Source organism: Anarhichas minor, unplaced genomic scaffold (assembly GCF_050575085.1).
Source record: "Anarhichas minor isolate MPS153535 unplaced genomic scaffold, ASM5057508v1 ptg000024l, whole genome shotgun sequence".
Lineage (NCBI taxonomy): Eukaryota > Metazoa > Chordata > Actinopteri > Perciformes > Anarhichadidae > Anarhichas > Anarhichas minor.
Window position 1 is genome coordinate 16,806,623 of NW_027466470.1, and position 15,926 is coordinate 16,822,548.

A 15,926-nucleotide genomic window follows, 5' to 3' on the forward strand; every position below is an offset into this window, starting at 1 on the left:
CACTTTCCATACAGATACTGCAAAGTAATCGGGGGGGAAACCCCTCAAATTGATTCAATTTGTGATTTAAACTGCACTCACCATTGATCGTGTCAGCTCCACCACAAACACTGGGCTGTTTAGGCCTCTTTTTTTTTTTTTCCTTTCTTTTTTTTCACTGTGCTGTAACGCTGTATAGTGCCAGGCAGGATGACCTAGCACCAGATCACTGTACCACTCACGCTCCCGAGGGGGGAGCTGACTGGAACGGCAGTTAGGCGAGACGACGGTCTCAGGTCACCCAGGCCACAGCTGGGAAGCCCTGGGCCCAAGGCTTGACCTGATGTGATTAAGTGTATCTATCCAGCTGCATGGAGGGAGAGTTTGTTGAAATAGTGTTACACCTGGAAATTATATATTTTTTTCACTAATGCAAACCATGCTTTAAGTCGGAATCCACAAAGAATACTGGTTATTTTACTGGTTTATGAGAGCTGGCTTGGGGTGGATTTGCATACCTTTTTATTTCTCTCCCAATTTCTCTTACTGATCGAGTCCAGTCCGGAATCAGTGTCATTGAAGTGTGTGTGTGTGTGTGTGTGTGTGTGTGTGTGTGTGTGTGTGTGTGTGTGCGTGCGTGCGTGCGTGTGTGCACGTGTGTGTGGTCTGTAAGAGTCAAGCTCACAGTATTTGTCCTGAGAAAGACCTTGGTAGGAATGGGGTCTGAGTGAGAGTGCTTATTTTATTCTCTTCCATGCCGCTGCAGGCTATGGCTGTATTAATGCAATGGCAGGGATCTTTGAAGTTGTGACTTTATGAGACAAAAGCTAATTTCCTTTCCTTTGTTCATTATCGAGAGAGACTTCCAGCCGGGCGGGAAAAGCATGCTGTGCTAATTATTACATTCACGAGTCGTCTCTAAAGTATGTAATGGATTTCACTGGGCTTTTCACAGGTAAGCAGGCTGATATGGCACACACACACACACACACACACCTCTGTCAACACGCTGGTTTACAGCGATTATAATCCTCACGGAATGAAGATTCAAATACAACGTCTACTGTAAGCAGAATAGAATCGCAACTTAAGGTTTCCAGCTTGATAGTTGAAGTTAACTCAAAATCAGGACCGATACACATTTATGTCTCAACAAATATATCCTCTGCAGACTTATGACACCAAAACCACTTTGCAACTCATTAAGACCTGAACCCAATTTCACAAATGAGTTTCAGAGATTGTGGGGGCCAAGTTAGGCATGTGACATAATGGGATTTCCATCTTTCCCCGAACCACAACTTGGCAGAGCATGAAGGGAAATGTTTCGCATTCCATCTTCGCAGCGTTACCAGGATGCCACCCACAACACCTGAGCGCTCCCAATCAGTGTGTGTGTGTGTGTGTGTGTGTGTGTGTGTGTGTGTGTGTGTGTGTGTGTGTGTCCCGCCAGGGATGTATGGTGGGTATCCTGCCACTCGGAGTCATATCAGAAGGCAACGAAAAGGGGTGTAGCGGTGATACAAGCAAATGCCATGTACCTCCTCCACTGCTGTCTGACACCCCTCCTTGTCCTCCTACTCCTCTTCCTCTTCCTCTTCCTCCTCCTCCTCTCTGCTTTGTTTGTGCTCATTTCATTCCGTGTGCAGCCTCCTGGCAGGCAGGTCAAGGTTTACCCTCGCACCACACACCATTTCCCTCACACGCCGCCCGGGGGAGGAACACCAGAGGCCCGAGGCAAGGGCAAGCCCGAACAGCTCGCACAACATTGCCGCCATCACCACCTCTAACCATACTGATAGGAGGACAGAAATACTGAGCTCCGAATCACACAGTTGGATCTTCGTCTTTTCTTTTACCAATTATGCTTTTGTTTTTTTTCGCCCTTCTTTCTTTCTTCCCTCCCTCCATGCCCTTTATCTTATTGTACATTATTGATTTCTGTCAGTAGTAAGGTATATGTCTATTAGCCGACAGATTTAATAGAGCGCCGATATAAAGCTACTCATTTGTTCCCCCCGTAGTGTAAGTGTTCATTTTGAGAGTCTGATACTAACCCTGGCTAGGAGCTAGTGCTGGATTTTTAGCTGTAAATGGAAAACGCCTGTGGGCTTTTCATTTTCTGGGCCCAGACGTTCCCTTCATGGTGTCGGAGCCCTTGTGTTCACAGAGTTCATGTTTTGCTGCGGGGCTTTTTTTTTTTTATTTTGTTTTATCTCATAGCTTAGACTAGCAGGGCTTTAACTCCCAGAGGACTCCTGCGTAGCAACAGCAGAGATCAACAAAGTAAGTTTGTTTATGTTGGCTGTGTCCGCATGTTGTCGACTTATACATTTCTCAGTCTCCATTTCCTGCCTCTCCTTGCCCCAGGGGAAAGGAGCCCTCTAATTGGATCTTGTTCTAATTGAGCCTAATACTGGAGCTAACCGGAGTTGGGCCCTGTGGCTAATGAAGAGCTGAATCAAAACTAAGCACTAAAACTTTGGCTGTGTGTGTGTATGTGTGTGCCTGTGTATTCTGCTCTACATTCTATCATGAATGCATCATTACTCCTTTCGGTCTTTGCTTTTTACCTTAGATTTTGTAGCTTACAGCAAATGGGTAATCTTAGCCAGGGAACAGGGGCTTGTGAGTATCATAGACAGAGCAACATTTGATCGTCAACGTTTTTTCTTTTATATATATATATATGTTTGCAAATCCCATAATTAAAATTGCTCATAACTCACCCACAAACTCAAATTTACGTTTAGCATGCTAGAGATTCTCCACAAGAGATGGCTGTTCAGTCATTGTCAGGCACAAGCTGCATTCACATGGAAACAGGCCGACGGCAAAGTGGATATCATTTTAGCGGCGAGGCCGGCAGAGAATACGGGCAACAGTAGATGCTGTCTAAAGTAGAAATAAACGTTGCCGTCCTTCGTGACGGGATTCACAACTGGATGTTACGTAGTTCCCTCAGACCGGAGAGAGTTGTTTAAGTGTGCAATCGGATATTAAGAGAAAGCTGTATTTCATGCATTACTAGAATAATTACATGAAACAATTGTATTTCATATGTGTTTTTCCATCAACACAGCAACATATCGCCATGCGTGAATGCAGCCGTAGTCCTACATGTATACACGTTAATGTCGCCACCTACAGGCAAAGAAAAAGATACATTTTTAACACTTGCACCACCTACAGGCAACGAGTGTTACTGCTATTGTCTTTTTTACCAAAATAAAAATAATTAGTTGACCTCCAATGGATATCATATACAGTAAATATATCTAAATAGTAACACAACTTTGTGGCTATAAAACACAATATCTATTAAGTCAATTTGTCATTTATTTCCCCTTCTATGGTTGGGTTTAAAGTGTTAAACCTCAATAACACACACACACGCACAAACTGTATGTTCACACACAAACAGCAGATATGAAAAATAAAAATACATTTTGTAGCACAATATTAAAATTGGTGTAAAACAGGTGTAAGTAATGAAAGTAACAATGGCTAAATTCCATTCAGCTGCTCCAGTTTTCGGGTGCATGCTCGTTCACTCTCACACGGTCACGAGTTAAAGGGACAGTTGAATAGAACGGAGCCATGTTTAATGGTATTTGTAACACCTGTGCTTTTACTATCGTGACAACTCAAAATGTCTGCTGAAAAAAAAAAGGGTCTACGTGCACATCATCTACACGCAGGTCAAAACTTGCTGATAGTTTCCTTGCTAATAAGTGGCTGAGGTTGAACTGCCACTGCAGCTCTGTGGCTGGATGCTGTTAGTCTGGTCCTGGTTTCTGGTGCTTTGCATCAATGCCACTGCACCGTGTGCCCTCGTTCGTAAACCTATCACATCAGACACTGCGGCCCCGATGAAAACCCATTTTCAAAGGATTGATTTTTTTCACTTATTCTCCTTTCCTCTGTCACACGAAATGCCAATCCATCGGATATAAAATGAAACAGGCCAAGCACACGCTGCAGTTTCAACCGTCACATAGACAACAGAGAAATGGAAATGGTTGACGCCGAGGTTTGCTGCTCGAGGGCTAGAAACGAAATGACTTCTCTCTTGCCTCAAGTTAAGAGATCGTCATCTTTTATATTTTTTTACCTATCTGCAAATCATCTGCCCTCTGTACACAAGAACAGACACTTGTGTACAATGTGAGTAAATATACCAAATAGTCGTCATACATCTCTGTCCACAATGTGTTATTTAATCACATTCTACATTATAGGAACAATGGGCCGTTCACGAGGAATCTGGCATTCACCTATGAGGGTTTTTTCATACATGACAACATATGGAAAAACTTGATTTATTTCATATTGTATTTCTATATTTGGTGATGTTTATTTTTTATTTTAAAAAACATATAAAGCACCGCCAAGCTATGGATTTGTAGCCTATTTGCACCATTGATGTTATTGCATTTGTAAACAGCACGGCATTTTCTATAGCCTGATGATAATTTGAACTACAGAAAGCTTCACGAGTAAACTAATTCACGAGGACAATGGGATTCATCATTATAAAAACAAAGGTACGATCCATTCTGCGGTTTAGTAGTAAATCACACACATAAGGCAGAAGCTGTTACTACATATACTGTATATTGGACACACTGATAGGCAAAAGTACATCCACCAATGATTTTTTTTAAGTGGGAAGAGTGTATCTTAGCAGTAAACAAGAAAACAAGTTTTTCTGATATAACATAAATAGTTTTTCGCCTGTGCTGAATTTGGCACAGGCAGCCTAACCACATATGACTTAATTGAAGTCTTACTTTTTAATCAACAATCTACTTAGCTGTCTTGGTTGATTACAAGTCCATTTTACACCTTCTTTGCATGGATCTTGAAAGTTATTTTAAGGAATATTAGCTGGCAAGAGGCGGTAGCTCCAGGTGTTGCTGCTGTGCAGCAAACTGTTAGCCAGTTGGTACCAGAAATAAACTCGGGAATAGTACAGTGTGCACTTAGAGCATACAGTTCAACTTTCTTTTTTCACCCAGCATCTCGTCTCTGCTTTTTTAAAAACCCAGCTTGTAAATGGTAATGGGCGCTGCCACAACATAGCTGTGGTCGAGCTTTCAATGGGCCACATATGCTTCGAATATCCATTCTCTCAGCTTTGTGCCGTGCAAAGTGGTGTTTTGGAAGCTGCCGCTGTTCAACGTTGATCTCCAGATCGCAATGTCTTTCCAAGCAGTCGCTGTGGTTGGCGACCTGCGAGGCACAACGCAATGCTGCACGGTGTTGGCGACTACCACCAGAGGGTGGGGTGGGAGGGGGGGTTGGGTGGAGACACAGCACTCCAGGTGGGCCGAGCTGCAGCCCCCCCCCCCCCCCCCCCTTTCCCTCCGGCGCTCCGCCATGTCTCGAGAAGGGGAACGGTAAATGGTTCCAGAGCAAATATAGCCTTCCAAGCCTCCTGCCTGAAGGATGTAGCCCATAGGCCAATGGGAAGATTGGAAACACATGAGAGAAAGAAACTACGGTGGGGCCTCTTGATGGCTCTCACGAAAACCCTGCCGGATGAAAGCGGTTTCCGTCGAATGTAAGAAATATTGTTGTTCCTTTTCAGGATGTGAACATTTGGACATGTATAGACCTCAGAGTGTACATGGGTGGGTGTTTTTAAACTCATTCAAGAGTGGGATTGCATCGCCTGAGTAGCCCTCCGGCTCTTGTCTTGTTTGTTGCCGGTATCAAACAAATGGTCAGAAAGTCCATCACTCAAGGGGGAATGAAGTGAAACCGCACGTGTGCATACGTATGTGTGGTTATACGCGCGCCCTGTGTGGACAAACCCCTCCCCGGCCCCGGGGGTTTCTCTGGGGTTTCTTGTCACCCTGTGTCTCGGAGGTGAGAGGGCGGGCGATAATTGAACACTCCCCGGCACTTTTAACAAATGTATTGAAAGGAGGAATCGAAAAACCTGTTAATGAGATTTCCCTCCCCGGGCAGCGCTCAGGGTTATTATTGTTATAATTTTCTTAATCTAATGAGTTGCTCAAAGTTTATTTTCAAATGCCTTTCCCCCCATTCGCCCTGTAGGGCTCCTGTTTTATTAGCCTCGGTTCCTCGGCGGCACACAAACTTTATTAATAAATCAATTTACAATACTTTGGAGGAGGAGGCTCCTGTTTGAGACTTGAGCAGTCAGGATCTTTCAAACCAAACAAACGGTGACACAAGGAGTCATGGACCACATGATGGAACAGCACTGGCCCATAACCATTATATTCTTTTTTTTTTATTATTTATTTTTTATTTTTTTATTTACCTCACAAGATGGCTCCTGGCTTAGGGAATGGACCATGAAAATGGCTGCTCTCTTGTGCCCGCAGCACTCTGTATAGATTGGAGTTTTTCATGTGGCAGTTAGGCTGCTGGGATCTACACCCCAGGGGATGTGCTCTCATTAAGGACAGTAGCTCCGGGCTCTTTTGCTACTGCTTCCTGTGGCCACTGACCTCCTTTTCACCCGTGGGCTTGCAGCTACACCACAGCTCTGCTTCTTGGTCTCCCCGTCACTCCCAACAACACCCTGGGGGTCGTCACATGACTCGAGTGACTCCTGACCTGCTTGGCCTCCTGAAACCCCTCCCTTCATGTCGGCGAGTCGGTTAGAATGATCACAGGCGGCAAAAGGGTCACATTTGCCCTTCCCCTAAAAAAGAAAAAAAAAATGGCGGTTATGTCCTTGGGCTTTTGAAGGAAGAATTTTCCGAGTTGACAGTGTCAAAACATCATGTCAGAAACGGCCAGCCTTAATGTGTCATCTTAAAGCAGTACAGCTGCAATATTACTCATGTGGAGAAAGTTTGAGGACTACAGTGAAACTAAGCACGCCATCTGTCATTTCTGCAATGGTCACTGAGAGCAAATTAGTGATAGAAGGCACCTGTCTCATTGGACCTTTTACCTTGAGTTCAAGCAAATGCTTGCCGCTTGAACGGACACAAGCGGGATAATGACATTGCTCCGTCACCGTCCTCCCTGAGCCATTTCTGCAGCCATTTCCTCCAACGTCGAGGCTCATTTTAGCCACAAGACAAACTAGCTTGTGAGGAGCACCTAAAGGTGATCTACGATCCCGACTAACGTAGTTAATCATTGATCAACAAAAAAAAAAACATTACTGAGGACTCAGGGCATTCTAGTTCTGTGCCTCAAGTGTGCAGAGAAATATCAATAAAAACCCCCCCTGATCTTTTTTTTTTTAATTAAAGGCTAAAAGCCCGATGCTCTCCGTTGTGGTTGTACTCGCAACACAGACTTTAGAGCATAAAACACGTTTTATAAGCGAAACATGTTCCGCTCACATGCGCAGCATTAGCACATGAAAGACGTGATGTTTTTAAGAGGGTAGGCTGTGGGGCGGCCCTGCACCGCTGATTGGTGGATAGAGATATCAGACCAGTTCTCATCAGCGCCATCCATACTCATACCTGCAGGCGAAACAATTTTGTCCTCCACTAGTAAGCAATTAGATTATATTCAAACACACACGCGCACAGAGAGAGCCTCCACAAAAGCGTATTTCCCCTATGCAGCATTCTCCCTTCCTCAGTATGACACTCGCTTCCTCCATATGTGTGAGATTTTGTGAACACAAGGATGCGAGCCGACACGCATATATCTAAGGTTCCAGTTGGTATATCTCTGTCTCTAAGCCCCAGTTTGATGCCCTAGTCTCATGGTATCCAACCCCCACTCTTTCTGCATCCCCTCAGGCCTCTGCGTGCGTGTAACATGGCTACTGAACCAAGAGGGCATTGTTTCTCTCCAGCGGGGTTTCATAATTGAACGTTCACATTTATGCACTCATTCAAATGGATACTAAAAGTGGAAGTGAAGCACGTAACCGTGATCTACACTCGAATTAGCCACGGCAAAATTGAAACTCAAGATGGAGCCGGAGATTAAAGTCGCGAGGCGCCGCGCACGTGCTGGAAAAACATTTTTTGGGGGTGGACGGTGAGGCGTGCACCGTGATCAGAGGCTTTTCCACAGGAGGTGCTAAAACTCCGGTCAGCCTGCATCAGGTTGTGGGTTTTCTTAGGCACATGTGTGTGTGTGTGTGTGTGTGTGTGTGTGTGTGTGTGTGTGTGTGTGTGTGTGTGTGTGTGTGTGTGTGTGTGTGTAGGGGGAGAGAAACAGGGAAGAGAAAAGACAGCGGGCAGCAGGGACAAACCCGTCAGCCACTCAGATCACATCAGGTCTGTCGGGACACATCGGAGCACAGCGAGCCTGATGGGATATGCCCCCCGGGGGGTTGCGAAGCAGGCCAGATGACATACAGACACGGGCAGGCGAAGAAGGAAGGAAGAATAGAGGATGGCACATCCTGCCTTCAACGCGCAATATGTTCCAATAACAAGCATGCAATTATGAATGGTAACCGTGACTACATTATGCACTAATTATACAGTAAGACCACAGCGTCACTGGCGTACACTTGCGTGAAACCACACAAGACTCCTATAACCCCAACGCGCGCGCATGCGTGCGCGCTAGGTGATATCGCCATACACATGTAACCTGGATCTCACACCAGACAACCTACATCTTCAACAACACGGCGCATATGTTAATGTGAAAGCATGATGTTTACGAGCGGCGCACGACGCATATGCTTCCGCGTGTGGGTAAATGCACGGACACGCTTGGGTACATATGTCCGCGGGGGCAAAATGGGGAATAGACACTTCTCTTCATGCCTGTATTTTAATTGGGGCATTTATTGTTTTGTGGTGGTGTTTACTTCCTTAAATTAAGGCACATTTAAAAACTGGAAAAAAAAAATAAAAAAATGCAGCATGTTTCAAGGTTTATATAAGCAAAATTATGCTTTCAGCCATTAAGTTGCAAATTAACATATCTTTATGACTGTGGGATATGCCAGTTGAAGATGCTTTTACATTTTCACACTAATCAAGTTGACTTTTAACATGTTGGATTTCAGTTTGATTTGCTTTCATCACAAATATTGCTTCCCCCCTCGGCTGTGTGTGTGTGTGTGTGTTTCTGCACGTGTACTTAAGTGGAGCTGTGTTAGTGAATGTGTGCATGCGTGTGTGTGTGTGTGTGTGTGTGTGTGTGTGTGTGTGTTTCTGTTAGTTGTCCATGGCACCGTCATGTCACCCAAACTGTTCTGTTTCTTGGTAAATCACAAAATGTGTGTATGTGTGTGTGTGTGTGTGTGTGTGTGTGTGTGTGTGTGTGTGTGTGTGTGTGTGTGTGTGTGTGTGTGTGTGTGTGTAAGGAAGGGGGTGGTACAAGGACAAAATGAACTAATGTTGAATATTCCGTATTGGTTTTACTGTAATTCTTTTCTAATTCTTAGTTTATTCAATTTCATCTCCTTGAGGCTGGTAGGTATGGAAATGAGGTCTGTTCTTTTTCTTTCTCTTCTCCTTTTTTTTTTTTTTTTGCCTGTGTAAATTGCAGCTATCACCTCAAGCCTTTTGAACAAGATTACCCAGATGGCCTCGCGTGGTGTGCCTGAAGTTTTATTTTCCTCCTTTGCCTGCTTTTCCTTCTTGGCTGCAGGGGAGAGGAGAGGGAGCTGGGAAGCCTCCTGAAGACTCTCGGCGAGGCTGGGAGGCAGCAGCTGTGGCAAAAAGAGATCTGGGGGAAGAAGAAGAAGAAGAAGAAGAAGAAGAGTGAGTTGGGGAGGGAGCGCTTGGGGGTGGATGAGACTGGTGCAGGGGGCGTTGTTGTGTGCATGTGTGTGTGTGTGTGTGCGAGTGTGTGTGTGTGTGAGTGTGTAAAAGGAGGGGGCATTAAAACCCAAAGCTGAGAACACCAGCTATTATGAACACTACCCCCTACCTGGCTCGGCTGTCAAGGGGACCGGAATAACCCTTGGAGTACTCAAAGAGGGGGCTGGTGGAGTGGGTACGGTCTGGATGGGAAATGCAAGAACTTTGGGGGGGGGGTGCGAACGTGAACATGTGTTTGGAGTAAGTAGTTGTTTGCAGACACAGCAAAGTGCGTCCCAGTGTAAACATGACATTACCACCATCACCAGTCACATTAGCAATACTTACAGTTCAAAAGAGCTCGAGTCGCACCCTTAAGTGTCAGGAGTCGGTGAAAAGCATGATAAACAGCGACCTCCTGCCCAGGTGATCATTGTTGTGTGCGAGTGGCGGGATTTGTCATTGGGTTTCCACTCGCCGTGCCCTGGACATAATCTGCTGCTGGTTTTCTGCCCCGAGGAAGAATACGATTTTAATACATTAAGGTGGCGCTGAGATAGAGAATTATGCACCGTTAAAGTGTTCACCTGTTTATTATTCTAACATGCAACAGCCTCCATCCGCACTAATCTCCAAAAGAACACACCCAACACCCAGATTGCGGATCTTGGCTCGGGGGCAAACGCTGAGAGCAGATTCTCACCTGAGATAAGGTGGGGAGGGGGAGCAGGAGGAGGAGGAGGGCGAGGAGCTGCATATATCACTTAAAATACATTTACAAAAGCGGGACGTTGGAGGAAAAGCTGAGGGGGAGACAGTGATCTCCCACTTCTTCCACTAAACAAAACACCCATCCAGAAGAAATACCTTTTATTTGGCGCACACACTTGCAGGTGTTGTTTGTCAGGATTAAGAATCTAGCAAAGAAGAAATAACAAAACAAATATCTCAGCATGTAATCCGGATGGTCAGGCTTCTCCCAAAATCCCCTGCGTGTTCTTTCTGCAACAACTCCTCAGCTGCTGCCAAAGAGTCCATAGCAGGCTATCACTGTTTGTTTTCACTCCCTCCATTTGTTTGTTTTGTTAAGGTTTTTGCTTTCCATCATAATGAATCACTTTTTTTTTTTTTTTTTTTCATCTTGTTCTTATTTATTCTCATGGCTGGAGGTAGAATGTGGTGGTTGATGAGGGGCTGAAATGAACTGAGCCTTAGCCTTAGCCCGGGGGGCCGGCGCATATCTTAGCATAAGTGATGGCTGACCGGAGGGCTAGAGCCGAGCTGAGAGCGCCCTCAGGACAGCAACTCTGACAGATCATGTATTTATAGGTCTGTTGAAAGACCTCTATTGTGTCCCACATAGCCCGGGAGCATGTCTGTCCTCTGTATTATAATAAAGCCGCTGGCCTTACCGCTATGATGGATGGGTGGCCCTCGAATGGCAAGCTCCAGAATCATTAGAGGACTCCTAACATGCAGGTCTACCCATGTGAAAGGCTGGCGCAGGGAGGGGCGCTACCGGTGAGCAATACGGTGCAGTTGAGACCTTTTAATCAAGGATAGGTAGCCCTTATTAATTCTCAACCGAGAGAGGGAGGGAGTGAGGGAGAGAATGGAGGAATGGAGTGAGGGAGGGAGGCTGATGTTTGCTGATGTTTTCGCCAAAGGATACATTTGCAATTACCTCAATGGCTTAAAACGCCCTCCAGGCTTTTTCAATACAGGTTGGAGTGTCGCACCTATAGCATTTACAGGCAGCTTCACCGGTCAGATCACATTGCTGCTGAAATTTCCACCAAAGCCAGCATTCCATCACACCTCCACTGAGCCATGCGGCTTCAGTGTAAAATGTGTGACCATGAAGGTAGAACTGAGCACAGCATATGTATTAGAGAGATTTTTTTGGAGAAACTGTTAAAAAAAATAAAAAAATATACAGAAAAGAAAAGAAAAACAGAACTTGCTTGAATATGCTCTGCAGCCCGAAAAAAAAAAAATACAGCTTGACTTTTTTTCTGCGCCTTAAGCCTCACAAGCAGAGTGGTGTTTGAGCTGTTTCCCAATCTCATGTTCTTCTGTTACCTCTGGAGTAGAATATAAATGATTCCCTCTCAGTGTACAGTGTATGCCAAGGGGCCTGCAGCGACCATAGTCCGGTCTAAAATTCCTCACTGCAAGTGCACCATAACTCAAGGCCTGACTGATAAATAAACAATGGAAAGTGCAGCATGTTTGCACTACCACAAATCCTCCACACGGAGCACTGTCACATATCACAGCACAATCACCAGGAGGTGAGCAGGATGACGGTTGGAGTAACAAAAATCCGGTGTTCTTGACAAGGGAGGCAAGCCAAGTGTATTCCTTGTACATACGTGTATATAACACACTAGAACCATTCGTGGAAATGTACTGTTCACTGACAGGATCTTAATTAAATACTTAGAATTAAGAGTAAGTATGTACATTTGATAATAGAGAGTTAACAAGAGTTCATTAATTTAAGCAACTAGGGTGATTACCCATTTGATTCCCTTTCATTTTCTTTGTTATTCAAATAAAAACATTGTACATTCATGGCCCCCAGAAAATAAATCCCTCTGACTTTTGTGATGCCCTGACTTTCTCTCTAATGCCACCAGCAGGTTGACACTTTTAATGAGGATCTTTCACTTATCCGTTGCAATATCTCAACAGGTAGTAGCTGGATTGGCACAAACATTCATGGTTCCCAGAAAATCCATCCTAATGTTTGTGATATTTATGGTTTTGAGTGAAATGTCTCTACAACTATTGGATGGATTGCCACGGAATTTCATACGGACATTCAATTCCCCTCAGGATGATTTTGTAATAACCTTTCCAATTTGTTGGTTTATGACCAGGTCCTGCCAAACTAATGACGTTTCCATCAGCCTCAGTTGTCCTTTGTTTAGTGCTAATTTGCAAATGTTAGCATGCTATTGTGCTAAACTGAAATGGTGAGCACGGTGAACATCATGCGCGCTAAACATCAGCTTGTTAGCATAGCCATTGCAAGCACAAGTTAGCATGCCGGCATTAGCATTATCTCACAGCATCGCTGTGTCTACGTACTTCCAAACAGAGCAGCTATCCTGACTGTAAACTATTGCTAGTCCACAGGTGTATTGTGTAATGCCTGGCCACATGCTTCAAACAAATAGGAGGCAGCATTTCACCTCCTCCCACCCTCCTCCTGTCATGGTCTGGAGAGCAGGCAACAGGGGATGGACTCAAATGCAGACATAGGCCCAATCCCAATGTACCCCCCTAAGACCTTAAACCCTGAACCCTCAGGGACTTACTGACGTCACCTGCTAAATGGTTGAGTGTGAGAGGCTTTGAGGGCTTGAAATGGTGTAAATAGGAATGGGACAGCACTTTGCTGCAGCATATCACGTAACCATGACAACGACAAAAAATATTGTGTACAATTGTGGGTATTTATTTAAACTTCATACTCCCTGATTTGAACGTCTTCCAGGCTCTTTCCTCACAAGATGAGGTCATTTCAAATAATCTATTTACTCGTTTTTGTCAAAACAGTTTCAAATGAAATGTTTGATGAATAAATCTGTGTAATATAATCTCTGCTTCCATTCCTCTGATTTCATGTGTTTGTACGTTCCATCTTTAATCCGTAATGTTTCTCAGTCAATGTCATTTGCCAGGCTGAACACCCATGTGCCGTCCTCTTTGTTTACCTTTTATACGCCTCCATGCTTCCACTGGTAACCCCGTAATTAACATCATATTGCTAGGAATTGTGGGTAATTCCCTTAGGCAAAGTCTGCAGAAATGCGGACTTACGAAAAATTTTTCATAAAGGGCTCAATATATCTGCAAGAGAACCCTGAAACACTCGACGATTTGACAGTGGGGCAGACCTAAACCCTCACAGACTTCACTGGAGCGCACCTCAAAGTCTGTGAGTGTGGAGATTGGTTGGGCCAAAGATTTTATTCAAGAAAGCTTACAAGTTAGAGTCTACGTCTACGCTGTTACTTCACATTCTGTTGATGTCAGTTCATTTTTGAATGTCCATATCTTGCACATTGCACCTTTAACACTATGGAGTTTGTAGAATATAGTGATTTTGGAGCTTGCCCCTTGCAAGAGAAAAGTCAGGATACTTCTGGTTCTGCTGCATATATTTCTCGGCAACAGTAAATCTCAGGAGTCTTGTAAGATTAATTGTTAAAAGTGGTGTGTTGATATTTTTTAGGAGTCACGGAAACTATTGGAAAACTGGAAAAATACATGTGAATGAAAAAAAGGTTATTGTTGACTTTTGTGACTATCCATCCACCTCCAGTGTTATTTCACTATCCAAGTAACTGCTGCCAGAATAGCTTGTATGACCGAGCTGACATAATCACAATAGACGTCATCAAAGCTTACTGAGTTACAATCTGTTATACATTAAAAGTGGATTATTACAAGTTGCCTTAGGCTCCCGCAGAATTAAAAAAGAACTTGGGGGGGGCGTTAAGGAGTACGTGTTACTGCAGAAACAAAAGGAACAGGGATTTCTCTTTAGCACGCCGCCTTCATCTCAAGCAAGTTCAATCACAAGAACCCATCAGCACAGGTGCTCAGCTCCACTTTTTGTATTTAGACTGGTTCCTTTTTTTACATTAAGACTTGGATTTCTATAACTCAAGCAAAGCCACTGTGACATATTATTCCACTGGAGAGTGTCCATTTGAGATATTATCCTAGCAGCGAGTGTCCATCGAAGAACATTTAAGGCCCCCAAAGACTGTGCAGGCATTCATCACACAGATGAACTAATTTCTCCACGAGAAATAATGGCTGAAAATATGTGGCCATTATATTATAATAAAGGTATTTATGAGCCTTCAATCTCACAGCCTCACTAGGAGATATCTTTGAAAATTTGAAATCAGCTCCGGAGGCTCAGGGAGGGGGAGGAGGGGAGAGAGAGAGAGAGAGAGAGAGAGAGCGAGAGAGAACGAGAGAGAGAGAGAGAGAGAGAGAGAGAGAGAGAGAGAGAGAGAAATGGCAAGGGAGGGATGTGGGAGTTGTGTTTTGCTTTTTTGCCACGGGTTACATTTATAATTATCTTGCTGGCATAAAATGGCCGAGGGGCTTTTTCAATAAAGGTAGGAGGCACCTACAGCACAGAATATTACCTCCAGATCAACACAGAACAAGAGAGGGAGGACTGCAGATAGAAGAAGACTAAATCCAGAGTACAACGTACATCAGCTAACAAGTGTATTTAGTTAGGACATTCATTAAGAGCAGTAGCCACTGCTTGCACGGCGCTGTATAGAAGTGAGCACCGTGAGGGCTGATGATTTGAAGACGAGGTGAATGAGTCCATCCGCTGACCTTCAGCAGTGATGAGCAAGCGACGCCTGGGGAGCGAGGGAAAGACGGCCACGGCCACTTTCTCCAGGCCCTACTCTGCCTTTTGATGACTGGAAATAATCACTAGAGAGAAAGCGAGTGAGAGAGACATGATCACAGACACACCACAGAAGAGAGGAGGAACTCAAATTACTTTATTCTCCACAAAACCCCCTGTCCTCTAAAGGACTGGAAGTCAGCCTCCTAATACCATTCATCTTTTCTCCAACAGGCTGTGTCCGGAGAGGAGGATATCTCTAATTCCTTTTCAAGTTAGACTGAATCCAGGAAGTGAGAAGACATAGGGCTAAACAGGGTCTCATTATGCTCAGGCTGCCCCACAGGTAACAAACTTTAGAAATCACATAGGGAGCACAAAAAAGTACAGCTGAGTTCTAAGCTAAACACATGTTCGTTCTCTCTCTCGCACCATGTTTTATTTTAGGAAAACAACTATTTCTTTATGAACCTCCTCCATTTGGGTTCACATAGCAAACCAGATATATGTCAATCATTTCCATTCTACGCTTTCATGTCTGAACAGTAAATATGCAGCCAGTTAGCTTAGCTTAGCTTAGCACAAAGACTGGAAACGGGGGGAAACAGCTAGCCTGGCGCTCACCAGCACCTATAAAGCTTACATATTTAACAGGTTATGTTTAATATGTACCAAAACCGAGGTGCACACATGACAGGCTGTGGTCTTACAGTTTAAGCTAAGCTAAGCAGCTGCCGGCTGTAGCTTTATATTTATTGTACAGAAATGAGAGTGTTATCCATCTTCTCATTCAACTCCTGGAAAGAAAACCATTCTTAAAAAAGTATTCTCAA